This window comes from Nelumbo lutea, chromosome 4 (assembly GCF_056320005.1).
Source record: "Nelumbo lutea isolate HS-2025 chromosome 4, American lotus-T2T, whole genome shotgun sequence".
In the NCBI taxonomy this organism is placed as follows: domain Eukaryota; kingdom Viridiplantae; phylum Streptophyta; class Magnoliopsida; order Proteales; family Nelumbonaceae; genus Nelumbo; species Nelumbo lutea.
Genome location: NC_142687.1, coordinates 24,963,661 through 24,985,617, shown reverse-complemented (window position 1 = coordinate 24,985,617; position 21,957 = coordinate 24,963,661). Strand labels below are relative to the sequence as shown.

At 39.8% G+C, this 21,957-nt stretch overlaps 2 long non-coding RNA genes and 1 pseudogene across 3 annotated transcripts; 1 reads left to right on the top strand and 2 right to left on the bottom strand.

The window, feature by feature from the left end:
• Positions 1–534: 534 nt before the first annotated feature.
• LOC148854705 (endo-1,3;1,4-beta-D-glucanase-like) lies at positions 535–19,781 on the bottom strand (annotated as a pseudogene). The gene is made up of 7 exons (XR_016094814.1): positions 19,509–19,781; positions 18,863–18,884; positions 6,946–7,076; positions 5,719–5,809; positions 5,527–5,616; positions 5,268–5,365; positions 535–987 (listed from the first exon to the last, which is right to left on the bottom strand). The product of XR_016094814.1 is annotated as an endo-1,3;1,4-beta-D-glucanase-like (transcript).
• LOC148854706 (uncharacterized) lies at positions 10,671–13,664 on the bottom strand. Its single transcript, XR_016094816.1, has 2 exons — positions 12,579–13,664; positions 10,671–12,127 (listed from the first exon to the last, which is right to left on the bottom strand). It is a non-coding gene; the product is annotated as an uncharacterized LOC148854706 (long non-coding RNA).
• Positions 19,782–20,004: 223 nt separating the features above from the next.
• On the top strand, positions 20,005–20,711 carry LOC148854704 (uncharacterized). The gene is made up of 2 exons (XR_016094815.1): positions 20,005–20,135; positions 20,212–20,711. It is a non-coding gene; the product is annotated as an uncharacterized LOC148854704 (long non-coding RNA).
• The last annotated feature ends 1,246 nt before the right edge of the window (positions 20,712–21,957 follow it).

The following is a 21,957-nucleotide window of genomic DNA, read 5'->3' as shown; positions in this document are numbered from 1 at the left end:
TTGGTAGAGTATGCAGATTCAGCTTACCTTTACAACATCAGCTAACTTGTAAGATTTGATATTATATATCCTTGAAAGCGGAATATATGTGTTTTATGAGAGACAGAAAATTGGGAAAATTATAAGAGGCCGGTTATCAAGGCTTTGTCAACTCAATTTAATTTTGCTACCAAACCAACCAATAGCACCACCAAATTAATTACTCAGAAGACAATCTGAAGAATAGAGTGACTAACAGAAGTGGTGGCTAGTTTCAAATTTGAAGAGATGACTGAGTAACGAGCTTAAGGTAGGCAAGCCGTCGGTCTTACCGTCTTAGAACCTGCCGAGGCCTGAGACCAACCTTTGGAACATGAATTCTCTCTTTTTTCTTTTTCCTTGCGATTTAGTTTTCATTTGTATGTTTAATGCTTGGGGCCTAGCTAGTCCTGTCATGTGACCTGCTCCTCAGACCCATGTATACAAACGGGTATGGACTATGGACAGCCAACAGTATATATATATATATATAATGGTTTGTAGTCGATAAAACCCTGGGCAAAATCGACATTTCACGTTTTCTTTAAAAGCATGGCATCATTCTTTTCGGTTAAGATGGTTAAGGTCTTGGCATCAAATTGAGGGAAGGGCCGAAGGGGCCCCAAGAAAAAAAAAAAAAAAGGTACCCATCAAACTCTTATGAACGTTTGTTAAAGAAAAAAAAAAAAAAAGGAATATGGTCTCCACAACAGAATAATTGTAAAAGGCGAACTAAGACAATCTAACACCACAAACTTGGTAAGCCAATCTAACATCTTCTGATGGATTCAGGTTTCACAGTTTCAGGTTCTCTTTGAAGATGTGAACTTTTCAACAGTACTTGATAAACCACCCTATCATGTTCTGATGAGCCTCCTCAGCATGCTTCACAGCAGCTTCATCTTCAACTTTGTACCTCACAGTCCATCCATGCGCAACACCAGGAAATATCTTCACATGACTATCAATCTGTAAAGCACCATCAACAGCCCTTGATGGAGACGTGCATGGGAATCCAAAACCTCACTTTGTGCAATTAGTCTAATTTGTTCAATACAGACATAATTCATGAATTGTGAAGCACTATGATCGGATGGAAGTGTCATTTAACATCAGTTCCAAAAATAAAAATGAAGGCATTATAGCAGGTATTTCAAAAGGTTGATCACCAAACTTACACTGTACTGCAATAAAGTGGGGCCCATGTCAAGGTGCATTAGAAAACATGATGACATGGGTCTCACCATATCTATAGTGCATCAAAGTCCAGTGGTGGTAACCTCTGCAGTGACTGCTAGAATATTACACACGAATAACAAAGAAATCTAAAGATGGCAGCTCATAACTATAGAGTCAACACATATGCATCATAGTGATGGTTTAAAATGTTGTCCAAAAAGTAATTCCCAGTTCCTAGTTTTTAATTGAAAACAGAATAACAGAATAACAGAATAACAATGCCCTAAAGCACCAAAACTCGTCAAAGTTTACCATGTTTATATTCATCTCTAGGGAAGTACTGTGGAAGAAATGGATGTTCAGACAGAATATGTCTATCAACCCTTTTTATTGTATCTGGACCTCAAGGTCACAACTCTTAGAACCACTTTGAGAGGAATAACTTACTACAGGATCTAGTCTCAATTCAGAGCTTTGGGATGCTGTGGTCTTTGTAGTTCCGAAAAGGACTCTGAATGATTGTTCATGCAAGAAGAATGCCAGCCAATATTTTCATCTTTACATCAATGGAAAGAAGGCAGCATCACGAAAGAATCCTAGTGGGTGTCTACTTAAGTAAATCCCACAGGGCTTAGGACTAATACTTGCAAGCTTATCAGAGAAGCTTTTTCAGATACTATGCAAAGAAATGCACATGTAGATGCTTTTCTTGTATGTGAAAAGTTCTGGAGAGCAATCATATACAAGGAATAGATGTGCCAGTCGAACGTGAAGGAACAACCACAATTTTGCCTTTGTAAAAAGGTGTGTTATGTGAATTGGACCTAGTGAAAGCCTACGATTTGGTGGGCTGGATTTTTTTATAAAAGTCCCAACTCATTGCGGTTTTGGAGAGAGATGGCGTAAATGGATTTTAGGCTGTTTGAATACATGTGGATATTATGTGTTAGTGAATAGCACAGTAGTGAACTTTTTTCCTGCTAGACATGGGATTAGACAAGGAGACCTGCTTTCACCCTTCTTCTTTACACTTCTTGCAGATGCCCTTAGTAGACTTGTGAAAGACAAGGTGACACTCACCCATTTACAGTTTGCAGACGACAATTCTTTTTTGCAAAGAAGATGATTTGGAATGGGTTAGGAATCTGAAATTAACGGTGCAATTATTCAAGAGAATGTCAAATTTGAAGATTAATTTTGAACAAGAGCTGTGTGGCAGGCATTAACTTGGATGATATGGAACTGGAAGCTTGTGCCGCTATACTGGGTTGTGACATTTCACCTTGGCCCATGAAGTACTTAGGTCTTCCCCCAGGAGCCAAAACCCAAAGGAAGCTAGCTTTTGGAATCTGATAATAGAAAGAATTTTGAAGAGGCTTGATTGTTGGAAAAAGGGTATTTATCTTTAGGAGGTAGAATCACTTTAATCCAATCAACTTAGCTAATATGCTGGTTTATTAATTTTCAGTTTTTGGTAAGCGTGTGTAGAAAGATTAAGAAGTTGATGAGAGATTTTTTTGTGGGAACCAGGAGAAGGTAAAAGGGATCATAGAGTTAGATGGGAGGTAGTTAGCAGGAGTAAGGGGGTAGGCAGTCTAGGTCTAGGTCTAGGACGCTTACAAAGAAGAGCACAAAATTGGGCAACTCGAGCTTCACTTTGGAAGGCCATCAGTGATATTTTACCTTTTTTCCTTCCTTTGGTTAAGTATGAACTTTGTGGTGGAGACCAAATTAAATTTTGGGAATATGCATGGCTAGGTCCCACCCCTTTAAAAGATCAATTCCTATCTCTATTCGCATTGAACCATTTCAAAAATGAGCCAGTTTCTAAACTCCTTGTTCCTTCTAGTTCTGCTAATGGCATCGGTTGGAATTTGGGTTTTCGTAGGGGTTAAAGGGATTCAAAAACTCCTCATGTCTTTAACCTGTTACAACCATTAGAAGAGGTTTTCCTTGGTCCTTCCAAACCTGATGGCCGAACTTGGACATGTTCCTCCTCCGGTTCCTTTACTTGTGCTTCCTGCTTCCAGACTTTCTCTCAAGCAGATAACACTTCTTTGCAACCTTTCCCAGTAAAGGAGGTTTGGTGAAAGCCTATCCCACCAAGGTTAGTGCTTTTTGTTGGAATTTGAATAGTTGTACATGAAAAGATTAATACCTGTGATTTACTTCAAAAGAAGAGATCACAGTGGTGTTTATCCCCTCATAGATGTTTATTGTGTAAGGGCCAATGGTGATAATTGTTATCATATGTTAATTTCTTGTTCTTTTACTACTCGTATTTAGGAATGGTTGCTCTCTTTATTTGGGTGCAGATGGACTCCTCCTAATAACATTCAAAGCCTATTTGCCTCCACATTCTTTGAATGGCCAAACAAAAGGGGTTGGATTATGTGGAAATGTACAAGGGCAGCAATTGGTTGGACTATATGGGAAGAAGTTAAAGGTTGTTTCAGGACAAGGAAAGATCTAAGGAGGCTATTATTGAAACAATCTTGATCATAACAGCAAATTGGTTAAGAAAACCATGGATACATTCCTCTCTGTCTCAAAGGATATCTACTCAGGAGCTGGAAGTCAGTGGCTGAATCATTATCTAGTAGGTTATTGGCAAATCCAATCTGGTGCACTGGAGAGGGGATTCCTGAAACTCAATTTTGATGGAAGCTGCATAGGTAATCTAGGACCTTCAGGCACAGGATGTGTGTTCAGAGATGAGAGAGGCAATGTATTGGCTCTTCGCTCCGGACCAGTTAGTGAAGGAGATTCTCTTAAAGCAGAGGTTCTGGCTGCGATGGAAGGAATACAAAGAGAAAGACTGTAAACATTAGTAAATTAGTTGTGGAAGGAGATTCAAAACTGGTGGTGAGTTTGTGACAGTGTGATGATCGGAGGATGTGGACATTTAATTCCCTAAAAAAGAAAATTAAATGGATAACAAAAGGCATGGAAGTGAAGATCCAATGGGTAAAGCAGTCTGCTAACTCTATGGAAGATGGCTTAGTCAAGCAAGGGGTGGAGAGGGAAAATCTGTTTTGGGCACAGTTGTAGAACGAGTAGGTTGTTGGGGAGACATAAGACTGTTTGTCTCTCAGTGACTGTATATATTGTACCTCTTGTACCTATCTTTTTTTATCAACATTAATATAAATTTTGCAGTTATTGATAAAAAAAAAGGATACATTCAAAAGGAGGTGAAAAAAGGAAAAGAGGTGGAGGTTACATTGGTCGAGAAGGGGAAGCTTCAAAGGTGGATGTAGGAGGCGTGGCTGAAAGCGGTGAAGTTGGTAGTCAGAAAGGATTGTCTTCTCAAGTTTATAGAAGGAAAAGAAGATTCAGAATAAAACCATTAGAGGACAATGGGGAAGAAAGTGTGAAGACAAAAAAAGGAAATGACCAAGAAAATGAGGTGTTGTTAGATGAAACTCGTCATATGAGAAAATGAGGTGTTGTTAGATACATTCGTGCTCAAGATGCTTGAAAAGCTGAAAGTTAAGTTTTGGTAAAGAGTAAGGGGGAGTAATTCAGTGCTTTTTTTGCCTTTTTGAAGTTGGGTCTAGGGTGGGTTTTTTATATGTAGGCTTAGGTGGGTGTTTTGGTTTTTGGTTGAGTCAGGAATGTTGGAGTTTTTTCTGTTGTTTTTGGAATGATAGTTGGGGCCGGTTGATTGTCTTTTTTCTTTCTGTTGGGTGAGAGAGTTGTTTTTTAGTGGTAGATGAAGTGTGGGGGTGGTTTGGAGTTTGTTGGAGATACAATATGACTTTTGGCCACCTTTCTTGTATCTTCTTTTTTCTTTTAATAAAACTTTTTATTTTATCTTCAAAAAAAGGGAAAAAACAAAAGACACTTCTTAGTATTTTTCTAGTTTAGTAACTACACTTCAAAAATGAAAGTGCAAAATAAAGAAAATAACGCATCATAATTGTGTTGGTGAAATGCCATCACTAAAAGCTTGTAATTTAACTATACCTTTATTTTAATGAAGTTATTCTTTTACTTTTCTATTAATAAAAACATAATTTTTTAAACTGTAAAAACATCATAAATGTAAAGCATTGGAATTCACTTGCCTCAGGTTTAGTTGATAACACCTCAAATTGTTTCAAGAGCTCTGGTGGAGAAATCTTGTTAAATTCAGCTCCAAGTACAGCAATAGGAACCTTAACCTCTGAAAGGGTAATTATAAACTCAAACCAATGAATGACACATTAGCAATGATAGGGGAAAAAAGGTATATAAGAATCTGTCCCAAATCACTTAATACAACAAAGAGCATAAACAAGATGATGCAATATGTTATCTGGAACCATTGATTAAGAAAATTCATACCTTTTATATCATCTACAGTGACAAATGATGGATGCAACAGTACTGCAGCTTGAATGTGATTGGACTGTGCTAGTTGTACCACCACCTTGGCTGAGTAGAATACAGAAAGTCAGATCTTAGCTGGGTTTACCGGTGAACCATACACCACATATGGATGAAGCTAAATGCCAAAAAGGTCAAGAGGTATCTTACCTCCCCAGCAAAATCCCGCAGCTCCAATTGCAGATATGCCTCTACTTTTTAGATCCTCAACAACTGGTTTGGCATCTACAAATCCTTTATCCTACAGGAAATGTACTATGATGTTGATGCTATTTTCTTTTCTCAAAAGCCAATAACAATAACTATGTCATGTGCCTTAGGATAACTCACCCCTAAAAGATAGCTGTTAGAGGGAGGGAACCCAGGCACATAAATACCCCACAACAGCATCCCATTCTACCGATGTGGGATACCTCACATTAGCATCCCATACTACCAACATGGGACAAATGGATCGTAACAAACTGTGCTGAAATCAGCTAACTAAAGCAAATAAAAAAAGAATAAAAAATCAGAGATTTTCATCAGTAAATACAGAAAGAATACTACTATATACAGCTCATCAGATCGTATCCAAGGCATAACCATCACAGTGTCATTACTATTAATCCATCGGATTTAGGGAAAATGATGCCAGAAAAATCTAATACTTCAAAAAGGTCAATACATCAGCAATTAGTATCATCTAACAAATCTAGAAACCGACCTTGCATTATGATAGAAATCTAGGTTAAAGGCTTACCCATGCATCAGATAACTTCAAGAATACATAATTTTCACATGGCACAAGAGATGTACCTGAGAGCATGCACATGAATGAAAAAAAAAAAAAAAAAAAAAAAGCTAGAAGTAGGCAACTCCCCTCTAAAGAACTATTTGGACATAGTGCAATTACCATACAAATAGAGCCAGCAATCCCAGATTTAAAAAGATTATCATCTATAAAATTCTTATTCATTTATGAGGTAATGAGGATTATCCAGTTGTTATGGTTTTTGGAATGCAGTGGCTTGTGTGTATAAAAAATGCAGATTGATGAGTTGGTGGCCAGCATTTGCTGGTCCAGCTAGGCAGTTTCTTGAAACAATATATTATATTAATTATCAGAAAATATCATGTTTGCTTAGAACGACAGAAGGCCATTACCCAATGTTGGTCCAAGACATCTGGGATCTTGGGAGGGTTGGACTGGATATAGGCCTAACCTTTGGCCTCTTTTTCTTAGCACAAAGTGGACACTCTCAAACTCACACCAGCATTCTCGTTCTTGTTAGCCCGAGATTTTACCATTACACCAAGCAATCCCTATCACATTTGTTCTGAACTAATTTCAACAATAAAATCAAAGTAGAGATCAAAGATGATGAAGAAACCAACCACTCCATGAGATTGTATCCAAACGTGTATAGGCAGGCCTCTGAGCATTATCAGGTACAAAGGGATCCCCACAAAGGAAATCGGGAACTACCATATAGAATCCAGCAGCTGCAACCTTATCTGCAAGCATCCTTTATATAAAATGATGGTAGTGTCGGTTTCCAGAAACGCATACATATTGAGGCATGGAAAGCAGCACAGATGCATTACACTCACAGGAACATGATCTATTAATTATTTAGGTAACACAATTATAATTAAGTTACTTTTTGGTGCTAACCTACAATTCAAAGACAAGTTTCCCTGTCTTTCAAAATGGTAGACATGAATATTTAACATAATGGATCTGAGAATATCACAATCTCCAAAACTTATTTCTCCAACAAACAAACCAATAAAAAAACTTGAGGCAGTACATACGAATCGAGTGATACACAAAAATTGCATGTCGCATGTGTCAATAATTTGAGCCATGCATGTGTCTACAACTAGACAAGAATTAGAAAAACAACCCACAGCCTGATGCAGTCATCAAGGATTTTATTCCATGACCTCCGAGATGAAGGCTCAACCACCTCAGCAAAAATAACCCACATTGAAATTACTAATTCTAGATCAACATATATTTTTTGAGAAAAGGTAAAGTATATCTTCATTAACAAAAAACATGTACAACAAGCTGCTTTTATTTTTGAATATCATTGCATTTCTTTCTTCTTCTTTTTTTTTGATAAGTAAATATCCTTGCATTTCTCTCCTGCCATACACACCAAAAAAACTGCTGCAGTAGCAATATTCAATGCCACCTTCCCCCTCTTAGTTAGACCTTTAACTCTCCAGATTTGTATAAAATCCACCGTCGATTCTGGAATGCAAATTTTCACCTCAAATAACTTTCGTATCTTTTTTTTTCTGGTAGGCATAACTTCCATATCTTTGACCACATCTCATGGGAAAATCTACAATGTAACACCACTGATACAACCTGCTCTTCATGTAAAACACAATTGGTGGACTCCAGATGCATACCCTTCCTGATCAAATTATCCCTGGTTAAAATTCTTTTTAGATATGTTGTCCAAACAAAGAAAACTACCTTTGAAGGGACATTCTTACACCAAACAATGTTTACTGGAATGGCCTGATCCCCTGATCTGGAAATGTAATTGTAGAAAGACTTGACCATGTAAAAGTTCCTGATTTATCCCACTCCCATGTCCTTCTATATGAAATCACATAGTGAGCTAGTACTTCAGGCCCTTACATCAGATATCTCTTATTTCTGTTTTCCAACACACCTTGAAGACAAGTTCTCAACCGAAACATGGCAAGACCACAAAAGGTAAGAGTAAATAAATATATTGCCGACATTGTGCCTCTTTCTCCATTTGAAACCCAAGCATTAATGCCACTGACACCAAATTTCAGATAGCTACTTCTGAAATCCAGACAAATGGAATAAATCTTCACAATGAAACCAGGATTTGATGAAACATAATTTCAGATTAAGTTATCATAATATATCAAATTCATGTGGATTATTATTCCATATTGTTTTAACTTCTCTAGATTTTTCATACTAGCATCATGTACATCTTTTTGAAAGCCACATCTGGAAGCATCATTATAGATGAAATAGAAAAAACCAACTGATTGCCACTTGATGCCCCCTCCTCAAGATAATCTTTGGAAGGATTTGTTCACCTTCTTGCTGAAGTTCATTCTTTCCCAACAAGACAAACAAAATCCCGTACATGCAATCTGTGTCTGTATTGATTGGATGCTAGTGTTCTCAAACTTGGGATAAGCATTTTAAAAACAATGGAATTACCAAGCATTTTAAAAAATTAAAAAAAAAAACAACAAAAACAAACAAAATGATGGAAGTTGTGTCTTACAATGCCTTGTGAGGTACTTATCCCCAATATCTCCTCCTCCGCTCCTCTCTTCTCATGTGCTATGACCACAAGAACCATATGCTTCCCCCTTCCATAATTCATAGTTTACATAACCATTTTTTATTTCTGCAACCAGTCTCCTCTCCCCTATCTACACATCTTCAAAACAATTATGGAGAAAATATAAAAACCTCCCCTGAAGTTTCTGACAATCATAAAACCTCCATTGAGATTATACTTTCAATAAAAACCTTCCCTGCAGTTTACCAAAAGCCTGCAGTTACCTCCCTTCCATCTTTGTTCCAGTAATGAAGACTTTAAAGTTACGAAATTAGGGAATCTTTCAATATAATTTAAAATGCCAGATCGTCCCTTCTAAACTTCACTAGACCTAACATTTTTATAGAGTAAAATTACTTTATTCTTTTCAATCTAACCTGGAGATCTTTTTTAGCCAGGTGGGTTTGTTCCCCATCAGTTGGCAAGCAACTTGGAAGACATACCTGCATCTAGAATCTGGAATCCTTCCTCCCCCTCAAAAGTTAATGCTCAGGTGTGGGCTGCAGCTTTAGACAGATGTTTGACCAAAGCTCACCTTCACAGCAGGCTTCCAACTTCAGGAACAGAGGTCTGTACAGTGTGGGCAAGGTGTTGAGGATAACTGTCACCTATTTCTTCACTGCCCTGTTTCAAAGTTTGGAACCATTATTTCTCTGCACTAGGCCTTGCATGGGTGATGCCTGGTTCAGTAAAGGAATTGCTTTGGAGCTGGGACTTAAAGGGGCTGCCAAAACTTGCTGCTGCTATTTGGAGATCCATTCCAGCTGCTGTGATCAGCACCATTTGGACTGAAAGGAACAAAAGGATATTTCATAATAATGCTAGAACTCAGGAGGATCTAATTTCGATTTCAATTGGAAAATCAATCTCTTGGGTGTCGGCAACTAAAGGGATTCAGGTCTCACAGTTGGGGGCTAGACTGAATTCTAGCAGCTTTTGGGACTTGTAACCTGGGGGTTGTAGTGGTTGGACCCTGTCAAAGTTTTCCTTGGGGGATCCCTTTGTATCTTATTTCAAGATTAATAAAATTTTACCTTACCTTTTCACAAAAAAAAAAAAAGTGAAAACATCTTTTTGGGGGTAGTTTAATAATTTCTCATGTAAATTGATAGGTGTAAGGGTAAAATGGGTACTTCTGAAAAACAGATGCATTAGACCAACATTTTCTGTCCATGTAAACTGGGGCACTTTTCACACATGTATGTGCTGAGCCAGGCGGGGCCGTTGTTGGATTGGAGCATGGGTACACACACCACACTATATATCCTTTTTATGTGGTTTTGATTAAAATGTTTTTAGTTTGAATTTGTAAAACAATATTTTGCCCCTGAACCATTATGTCTGCTTCTTCCTTGTGTCTCTTAGAACATGTGTTTGATACTTTGTTCAAAAGAGATGCATCTCTATTGGGATGCTTTAGTGTCTATTCCGGTGACTATACACTCTCTATAAATAGAGATTTAGTCATCCTAGTTAGGATGCAACTTGGGCAAGCTCGGGTTGGACTTTTGTCAAAATAAGAATAGGCCCGGCCCAAAGGCCCAAGTCCAAGGCAGTGCAAAATGCCAACTCGGGCCAATCCAAGATGCACCTCTAATCCCGGTGATATACACCACCATTGTACATACATTAATGCAAGTTTATTTGTCTAATATGAGCATCTTCTAAAGTGATTCGAGGATGACTGGTAAACAAATGCACATCTACCAAAAGCTTGTGGGTTGTTTCATTTTGGAAATTGATTTGTGTAAAATAAGAGTAAACAGAGGAAGAAGAAGAATTTGTTGTATTATTCATCAATTTCGTATGTATATATACAAGTTACAAATTCTATGTTAGGAAAAATATATTAGGAAATAAGACTAATCAAATTCCTACAAATTTGTCCTACAATCAAAGTAAATCATATCTTCCTAGTATTTACTTCATATTTTAGTTATACAGTCTATAACATCGTATCTCCCTAGTATTTACTTCCTATTTTAATTATACAGTTTGTAACATCTTCCTATTTTAATTATACAGCCTGTAACATTCCCCCTCAAGCAAGAGCATAGATATTAATCATGCCCAACTTGTTACAAAGATAATCAACCCTAACCCCATTAAGAGCCTCCGTGAAGATATCTCCCAGTTGTTCTCCTGTTTTCACATAACCTGTGAAAATCAAACCTTACTGAATCTTTTCACGAACGAAATGGCCATCAATCTCGATATGCTTAGTTCGTTCATGAAAAACAGGATTAGATGCAATGTGAAAAACAGCTTGGTTATCACACCACAACTTGGCTGGTACTGAAGTTTTAAGATCTACTTCAATCAGAAGCTGATATATCCACATTATTTCACACACAAACTTGGCCATAGCTCTATATTTAGATTTTGCACTCGAACATGAGACAACATTCTGCTTCTTGCTTTTCCATTAAACTAGATTCCCTCCAACAAATACACAATAGCCTGAAGTAGACCTTCGATCTTCCTTAGATCATGCCCAGTCAGCATCTGAAAAACATTCAATTCTAGTATGACCATGATTGCCATACAAAATTCCTCGCCCAGGTGCTCCTTTTAAGTAGCACAAAATTTGTTCTACAGTTGTCCAGTGATTAACTGTTGGAGAAGACATGTACTGACTCACCACACTTATTGAATACGCAATATCTAGACGAGTTACAGTAAGATAATTCAACTTTCCAACCAATCTTCTATATCTCTCAGGATTTTCAAATAATTCACCATCTTTTGTGAGCCACAAGTTAGGAATCATTGGAGTGCTACATGGCTTAGCTCCCAACTTTCCCGTCTCAGACAACAAGTCAAGTACATATTTCCTTGGAGATAAAAATATTCCCTTCTTGCTTCTTGTTACCTCAACACCCAAGAAGTATTTCAACATTCCCAAATCTTTGGTATGAAACTGAGTGTGGAGAAAGGATTTAAGGGACGAAATCCTTGTAGTATCACTCCCTGTAATGACAATATCATCCACATACACAACTAACAAAATGATGCCAGCAGCAGAGTGCTTGAAGAAAACAGAATGATCAGACTTACTTTTCTTCATACCAAAATTCTCAATTGCCTGACTAAACTTTCCAAACCATGCGCGAGGACTCTGCTTCAACCCATACAGAGACTTATGAAGATAGCAAACTTTCCCATACTCCCCCTGAGCAACAAAGCCAAGCGGTTGCTCCATATAAACTTCTTCTTGAAGATCCCTACGAAGAAAAGCATTCTTAATGTCTAACTGATGAAGGGGCCAATTATAAGTAGCTGCCATAGAAATAAACAACCTGACAGAAGTAAGTTTAGCAACAGGAGAAAAAGTATCAGAATAATCCACTCCATAAGTCTGAGCATATCCTTTAGCAACAAGACGGGCTTTCAATCAGGCAATGGACCCATCAGGATTGACTTTAACTGTAAACACCCATTTACACCCAATAGCCTTCTTATTTGCAGGTAAATTTACCAAGGTCCAAGTACCATTGTCCTCTAAAGCATTCATCTCCTCAATCATAGCATTATGCCATCTAGGGTGAGAAAGGGCTTCTTTAACAGTCTTAGGAACAAAAATAAAACCAAGAGATGCAATAAAAGAACAAGAAGATGACGACAAATGATTATAAGACACAAATGAAGATACTGGATAAATACACTTACGCTTACCTTTACGAAGAGCAATAGGAAGATCATCATTAGAGACTTGTTCAGATGACGAATGAACAGGATCAATTGAGACTGGATCTGCCGACGAAGGAGCTGGTGCAGGACATGGATCCGGAGGGGTTGGTCGCCGAGAATAAACCTGTACTGTAGGTGGCTTAAGCCTGGCAGGAGTAGATTCAATAGGATGTGAACCAGATGATGTGACAATATAGATTAACAAATCATCATCCTCCCCCTGACTTGAATGAGTAGATGGAAAGAAAGGTGTATCTTCTAGGAAATTAACATCACCTGACACAAGATATCTGTGAAGAGTAGGACAATAACATCTATACCCTTTTTGAACACGAGAATACCCAAGAAAAACACACTTCAAAGATTTTGGATCTAGTTTGGTAACCTTAGGACGAACATCTCGAACAAAGCATGTACACCCAAATACCCTAGGCTCAATAGGAAACAGTGTTTTATTTGGAAAAAGAACATGATAAGGAGTCTTACACTGAATGACAGATGAAGGCATACGGTTAATCAAAAAATATGCTATGGAAATTACATCAGCTTAGAAAGGTTTAGGAACCTTCATTTGAAATAACAAAGCTCTTGCAGTTTCAAAAAGGCGTCTATTTTTCCGTTCAACAACCCCATTTTGAGATGATGTATCTACACAAGAAGTTTGATGAAGAATGCCATGCTAAAACATGTAAGTTTGAAAGGATTCTGACAAATACTCCTTAGCATTATCACTTCTCAATATTTGTACAGAAACATTAAATTGAGTTTTAACTTCAGCACAGAAAGCAGAAAAATGAGAAAACACCTCAGAACGATTTTTCATTAAATATAACCATGGCATACGAGAGTAATCATCAACAAAAGTAACAAAATACTTAAACCCAGTTTTGGACTCCACTGGACACGGACCCCAAACATTTGAATGGACTAATTCAAAAGGAGCATTAGCTCGTTTATTGACTCTTGGACTCGAACTAAGATGATGGTGTTTAGCAAACTGACAAGATTCACAATTTAATGACGACAAATTTTGAAATTGAGGACAAATTTGCTTTAACACATGGAGAGAGGGGTTACCCAATCGACAATGTGCTTCAAAAGGGGTTACAACTCCAGAACAGGCTATGGATCTTGGAACTTGTGTATCAAGGATATAGAGACCTCCAGACTCATGTCCCTTACCAATAATCTTCTTTGTCGTAAGATCCTGAAATAAACAATAATCAGGAAAAAATGAGACACAGCAATTAAAGGTACGAGTGAGTTTGCTAACGGAAATTAAATTAAATGATAACTGAGGTAAACTAAGAACATATGACAAAGGAAGTGATGGTGTTGGACTAATTGTGCCAAACCCAATAACACAAGATGTTGACCCATCTGCTAAAGTAACAGGAGAGATAGATTTATGTGACTAAAAGGTAGAAAACAGACTTGAATTACCCGTCATATGATCTGTAGCTCCAGAATCAATGACCCATTTTAAAGAGGAGGAAACAAGACATGTATTGGGTTTACCTGACTCGACGATGGCAGTAACATGAGTAGATTGAGGTTTCAATGATTCTTGGTACTGAGCAAATTTGACATATCCATCTGCAAATATCATAACAGACTTCTCAAAAGTATCCGTGGTGGATGCAATATGGGCTAACTGAGTTTTCTTATTCTGCAACTTCCTGCAATCCCGCTTCATATGTCCTGGCTTATGATAGTAATGACACACTATCTCTCCTAACTCCTATCCATGAGTATTAATATTCCTGTCATAGTTACTTGACCTACCACTACCACTCCTGTATTGTTGTCTCCCTTATTCAAATGTATTATTGCGGCTGACAAGGGCACTACCAGGCTGAACAGGTGGAGAACATTTTGTACGAAGGACCCTACTGAAAGCATCTTGTAGAGAAGAGATCCCTGAACTGGAAAGAATCTGAGATTTAGCAGTCTCAAATTTATAGGCCAGCTAAAAAACTCATAACAGCCATCTTTTCTCGTTGAGCTTGTTGAACAGTCACATCAGTACTAAACGAAAGCAACAAATTAAGTTCTTCATATGTTTTCTTGAAATCCATGAAATAGCTTGTAAGAGATCTATCGCCTTTGTCTGCCCTGTAAAAGGCTTTGCACACATCATAAATGCAGGAAATATTCCCCTTTCCGGAGTACAAAAACTCTAGATAGTTCATTAATTCCTTAACAAATCCGCAGTGAATGACTAAACCAACCACCTCACTTTCAATGGAGTTGCGTATCTGCAAGAACAAACGAGCATCCTCCCTCAACCAAGACTTTCTCGAGTCATCATTTGAATTTTGAGATTATGGCAGACAAAAAATCAATAGTTATGTCGGATGTTATTCCAGTGATGTCAAAAATAACTGAGCATAAGCTTAATGGCTCTAATTATCTGGATTGGAGTAAAACTGTTCAACTATATTTGCTGAGTATTGTTATGGATAATCATTTGACAGAGCACACCTGTTGAAAACACCGGAATGGATATGCATGTAACAAAGCACAAATATGTGCTATACAGGACGAGGCGAGCTAAAAGACAACCGAAAAAAAATTTCCGGCGACAGATGTGCCTCCACATGCCGACGCGCGTGACTGTGGCAAAATCTTCAGGCGGTGCGTGAGACATGCGCAAGGCTGCTGACTGCCAGACTTTTGCAGAGACTAGATGCTCTGACTGCTCCAAGGAGGTGACCCGAAACACCCATAAATTTTCCTCTACCTACTGTTTACTTAAAACAAAAGGGCAGGCATAGACTAGATGCTCTGATACCATGTAAAATAAGAGTAAACAGAGGAAGAACAAGAATTTGTTGTATTATTCATCAATCTCGTATGTATATATACAAGTTACAAATTCTATGTTAGGAAATAATATATTAGAAAAGAAGACTAATCAAATTCCTACAAATCTGTCGTACAATCAAGGTAAATCATATCTCCCTAGTATTTACTTCTTATTTTAGTTATACAATCTGTAACATCATATCTCCCTAGTATTTACTTCTTATTTTAATTATACGGTCTGTAACATCTTCCTATTTTAATCATATAGTCTGTAACAATTTGCAAGGACCCAATTGCAACATAGGGAGCAAATGTGATTTCAAGGAGTGTGATCAGGTGACATGATTCAACCCATTTCGCACTACTATCACACTTTAACTTATTGTTTTGCACCTTAGACATCAACATTTGCAGTGTTTCACAACTTCTATGGGATTGGAAAGCACACAAAACGATAAGTTGCATTCTCCCCTCTTCAAATATAAATTTACAACAAAAATCTAACTTGTGACTATCATCAGATTATTGTTTTCGCTCATTACATCAAACTTAGTAGATACATCATAGATCATACAACAACATATAAACGCATAGCAGAATTGCTACAACAAAATACTAAGACCAAATGGTTCACTTTTCTGCGCACAAAACTAATAACCCATTAACTTTGTAGTATGCAAAGAAACCACTATCTAGAATGGAGAAAATCCTAATAAATAATAATAATAATAATAATGATAATGATAATTAATGTAATCGTTTCTAGTCACGTATCATTTTTTTCTGGCTAAGTACCTTGTCATCCCGTCTGCTCCCACGTGGTGAGCGACTTATAGTCCACTCTTGTTGATTTTGTCCATGCCGAAGAGGTGTTTGGGTCTTAAGTGCCCATGCCGATGAGGCGACTGGAACTTGTGAAGTGTCGAGCTGCCTGTGAGGTGTCGGGCTGACCAGGTGCCAAGCTGCCTGTGAGGTGTCGAGCTAACTAGGTGTCGAGTTGCTTGTGAAGTGTCGAGCTGCCTGTGAGGTACCGGGCTGACTAGGTGCCGAGCTGCCTGTGAGGTGCCGGGCTGACCAGGTGTCGAGCTGCTTGTGAGGTGCCGGGCTGACCAGGTGCCAAGCTGCCTGTGAGGTGTCGAGATGACTGTGAAGTGGCGGGCTGACCAGGTGCCGAGTTGCCTGCCAGTTCGGTACTTTAGCCCTTAGGCTCTGGGAGCGACTCGTAGTCCACTCCTGGACTTTGCCCATGCTGAAGAGGAGACCAGGTCTTATGCAGTATTGTAATCCTTAGGCTTCGGGGAGCGACTTGTAGTCCACTCCTGAACTTTGCCCATGCCGAAGAGGCGAATGGGTCTTATGCAGCAGTACAGCCCTTAGGCTTTGGGAGAGACTCATAGTCCACTCCTGAACTTTGCCCATGCCGAAGAGGCAAATGGGTCTTATACAATAATACAACCCTTAGGCTTTGGGAGCGACTCATAGTCCACTCCTGAACTTTGCCCATGCCGAAGAGGCGAATGGGTTTTATGCAGGTGTCGAGGTCAACTGTTAGCTTGGCCTTTGGTCTCCTAGGGGTGAGGAAGTCTTTTATCAGTTCGTCAATTCGCACCTGGGCCAGACCGCCAGGTTGGCGCCCGTGCCAGGTCGGCACATGTGCTAGGCTGCCAGGCCGCGCGCAAGCCGCCAAGCCGCACGCAGGCCGCCGGGTGGGCGCCTTGGGCTACTTAGTTTGTTAGCTCCCTGCATAGTCTTTGAGTTCATAAAAAATGGAAACTATAAAATGAGAGCTTCAATTTCGAAAAAATGAGGACTTAGCTTTCTGAGAGAAGATGACTCAACTTTTTGTAGGATGAGAACCTAGCTTTTGTAGAATGAGAACTTAGCTTTTTGTGGCTTTCCCACAGACGACGCCAATTGATGTAATCGTTTTTGGTCACGCATCATTTGTTTCTGGCTAAGTACCTCGTCATCCCGTCTGCTCCCAGGTGGTTGATGACTCAGGGGTCGAAGTGGAGCTCCCTAGTGTAGTGCAACCCGGTTGCTCCTGCAGGAGGTGATCGGGCTACCAACAACGACGGGAACTGAACCGGCTACTTCCTACTGGAGATGATCTGCTCATCTTTGTAGACTGCGGGAACTGAGGGACCTGCATGAACTGAATCAGAGAACCCGGGGGTGTTTACCCGGCGAGGTCACTCCGATGGCTAAGTCAACACTCAGTAGTGAGCTGAGAATAATATTAGAGAATGAGAGAGCTAGAGAGCAGGGGTTACCATCTCCTCCTCGCCCCTGGGGGGTGAGGCCTTTATATATTTGAGTCATCGTGGGTTTGGTGGAGTAGTTCTTGGATTCCCGCTGTGATGAGACCTGCTTTCGTGTTAGGTGGGGATAAAGCCACCAACCGGTAAGGTTGCCCATCTCCACCTGAAACAGGGAGTGGGTGAGCTAATATAGTCGTTACAAGTCACAATCTCGTAAAATACGGGGTATGGTGGTGAGCTCCTCGGGGTTGTCATGCGGTGGTCGGTCTGCCTGTGAAGTGCCGAGTTGTTTGGGTGGCGAGTTGCCTAATGGCGAGCTGCTTGTGGCAAGCTGCCTGTAAGTGTTGCATGGTGGCGAGCTGCCTTTGAAGTGTTGCATGATGGCGAGCTGCCCATAGGCAACTCACCACCCAAACAGCTCGGCACTTCACAGGCAGACCGACCACTGCATGACAACCCCGAGGAGCTCACCACCATACCCCGCATTTTACGGGATTGTGACTTGTAACGGCTATATTAACTCACCCACTCCCCGATTCAGGCGGAGATGGGCAATCTTACCGGTTGGTAGCTTTATCCCCACCTAACACAAAAGCAAGTCCCATCACAGCGGGAATCCAAGAACTACTCCACCAAACCCACAAGGACTCCAGTATATAAAGGCCTCACCCCCCAGGGGCGAGGAGGAGATGGTAACCCCTGCTCTCTAGCTCTCTCATTCTTTAATATCATTCTCAGCTCACTACTGAGTGTTGACTTAGCCATCGAAGTGACCTCATCGAGTAAACACCCCCGGGTTCTCTGATTCAGTTCATGCAAGTCCCTCAGTTCCCGTCGCCTACAAAGATGAGCAGATCATCTCCACCAGGAAGTAGTCGGTTCAGTTCCCGTCATTGCTGGTAGCCAGGTCACCTCCTGCAGGGAGCAACCGGGTTGCACTACACTAGGGAGCTCCACTTCGGCCCCTGAGTCATCAGCCACCTGGGAGCAAACAGGATGATGAGGTACTTAACCAGAAAAAAAATGATACGTGACCCGAAACGGTTACATCAATAATAACAACAACAACAACAACAACAATTGGGACAAGATGAGAAATTAACCAAAATTAAGCATGTAATTCTGTTGGATGAAAGAGAAAACATCATTAAAGTTCCAAAAAATGGAAAAGAAAATTAAAAAAGAAGGAATTTAACATACCTCAAGTTTGGTGCTTCATATCCTTTGATGACCAAGTCACGAGGGTAAGACCAAGATATTGATGACCAGAACAAGGTTAAAGTCATAAACAGCCATATACAATATACGACATCTTTATGAAACCTAAAACGTCCTTTCTTGTTGAATAAGAAAAACGATGATGAACATTAGAACATCTAAAGGCAAAAGACCAGGACAGACGACCTATCATTAGTCCCACAATGTAGGATTACAAGTTGACATTAAAAATTAATGCAAAACAATCATGTCCATAGACTCAGGAAAAATCTAAAAAGACGGCATTTCTAGCATAGAGCAGGCATGTAAACAAGTTACGAATCTATTAAAACGACAGTAACTAATAAAGAGATGGCTGAAATACCAAGTCTGTTTATAACCAAATCCTACTCTACTGATGATCCCATCAAAGTTCCAATAGAGAAGAATGCGCATGAATCTCATACTCAAACACCATACACCATGTGAATAACCCATAGTATTTTTCAAAACAAAATTTTAGGAGGGAAATCTCGAAACTAGGGAAGAAAACGCAAAACAAGCAAGACCCACACAGGAAAACACCTCGAACACAGGATTGCAACACACGAACCAGAGACTACAAGTAAAAGGTTAAATGGGCAACTACCGTAAAGATCAGAAACAAGAAGAACTGCACGCTTGGAGTCGGGGGAGCCAGTAGCGTAGGTCTTGAGACCTCCTAGTTCCAGAACAGACCCTTGCCCACAGCTTGAGGTGAGGATTGGTGGGTTCTCGCAGCACTGAGGACCTGACATCTTTTCTTACAATGTACAAAACAACGAGAGAGTAAAAGAGAAAGAGGGGTGGGTAGGCAGACAGACGAGGCAACCGAGTTTTTTTACAGAGAATATCAGAATAGGATAGGGAGAGAAGCTTCGAGAAATGTGGTGGAGAGAGATAGAGGCAGGTAAGAAGCTACTGCCTACTGGGTTGGAATCAGCCGACAACGGGTTCGCATCTGCCCCCTACATACTTGACCCCCAAAAACGTCCCATAAAACCGGAGCGCGACGCGTGTCATGACACACGCGCATTAAGCGACAGCGTGCGGAACCCATTTCACACCGTGAAATGCACGTCTGTTAATTTCTCTCTTGCCCAAAAGCGTTTCTTCTCCCATATTCCTCCATTCTACTTCGAATTGAAATGGCGTCGGCCCCCTTTCGTAACCCACTCACTGGAGATTAACCCGGTCGAGTTCCTTCGGTCGATGCCGATGGCCATACCGGCAGGAGGTAAATACTCTGTAAATTTTTCTCATTTCTTATATTTTTTTTGTTTTTTTTTTCATTCATTTTATAACATTCACAGATCTGAACCCAACAAAGTGGGAGCCTCCTAATGCCATTTCAAACCCTTGACACCCCTGGAATTCGAAAGCCCTCCAAAATTCGAAATTCTCCAGAATTTGAGTTTTGACTTGAAGCGCTTGGCCATGGCTGGAACAACCTAGGAGGAGGAGTGGGAGCCGTGCAACGATGACGGCTTCATTTACAAGAGAAAGAAAAGAAGACAATATTATATTGTTGCTACTGCACCACCGGTACCGGCTTTTGATCCAGTGGTGGAGCAAAGGCAGCGGAGGGAGCGGAAGAAGAGGATGTTGCTGAAGTTGAGAGGTCAGTTGCGACAAATGAATTTGATCATAATTCCCTTAGTAATGATTGTCATGTATTCTCTCATGAAATATTAAAGGTTCTTTGTCAATATTCCATCTCTCTTTATTAGTATCTACGATGTAATACGATCTCTCTCTCTCTCTCTAAAGAGGCAGTTGGTTTCAGCAATGGTAAAAAATTTTTAAGTCTTAAGCTTCATTTGCCTTTTCTTATATCAAGGACTTACCTCTTTTTGGCATTGGGGCATTTTAACCGCAAAAAGGAGTTCTTAAAACAAGGAATGCCAAATGCAGCCTTAGACCTGGAAGCCATATCTGTAGAGATCATGTAACAGCAATGGAAAGCAAAGATTTAAAGGAGCACCAGTGCTGATGAGAGTATATATCTACTAAGTACTTGCTACACAACACTATGACTCCTACAAATAAATATACATTGCCTTTCTACAATAGTAGAAATACTGTTGGTCTTCGGTTATTACCAAAATCCCTCTTCCAGACATAGCAGCTACCTAAATGCATACATGAACAATAAACAAGGTGTTTTGATGATATCACTGCATTTGTTTGGTACTTTTTCTGATAACCTGCTCAAGTTGCAGAGGGTTTTAGAAAATGGTTGATAGGACCAACTGCTGAAAGAACTCAGACCTCTGGCTTCTCTCTTTATAATCTTGCTCCCGAACTTCATCTGATGTAGATTGCTCCATGCTGCATCAACACAGAATGTCAGCCATATCCTCTTACAATCAAAGTGTTGAAACACACCAACACTCCGCCGGGTTCAGATCTGTGAATGTTAGAAAACGAATGAAAAAAAATATATATATATATATAAAGAAATGATAAAAACTTACAGGGTACTTTCCTCCTGCCAGTATGGTCATCGGCGTCGACCGGGTTAATCTCCGATGAGTGGGTTATGAAAGGGGGCCGGCGCCAAGCGTTTTAGTTCGAAGTAGAATGGGAGAAGAAACGCTTTTGGTCAAGAGAGGAATTAACGGAGGTGCATTTCACGGCATGAAACGGGTTTTGCACGCGTCTCGCTTAATGCGCGTGTGTCATGGCATGCGTCGCATTCTGGTTTTGTGGGACTTTTTTGAGGGGCAAGTATGTGGGTGGCAGATGCTAACCCGCTGAGAACACTGGAGTCAGAAAGATTACGTAACCAATGACGAGGGAAGACGTCTGTGCTCCGTGTACAGACTGTTAGGTGAGGAGGTCATGATTTGGATTCGCAATATTTTGACACAACATTTTAGTTTGTTTGGCATCTATGTCGTTGCTCTCAAAAACGGCGACACATTATTCTTACGTCGGAAAAAGATGGTGTTTTAGGAAACGCACATTTGTTTGAATATGTTTTTCTATAAAAAACGATGCTTCATGCCACGTCTTTGAAAATCAGGAAGGCGTAATTTGGAGCAACACCCAATTTG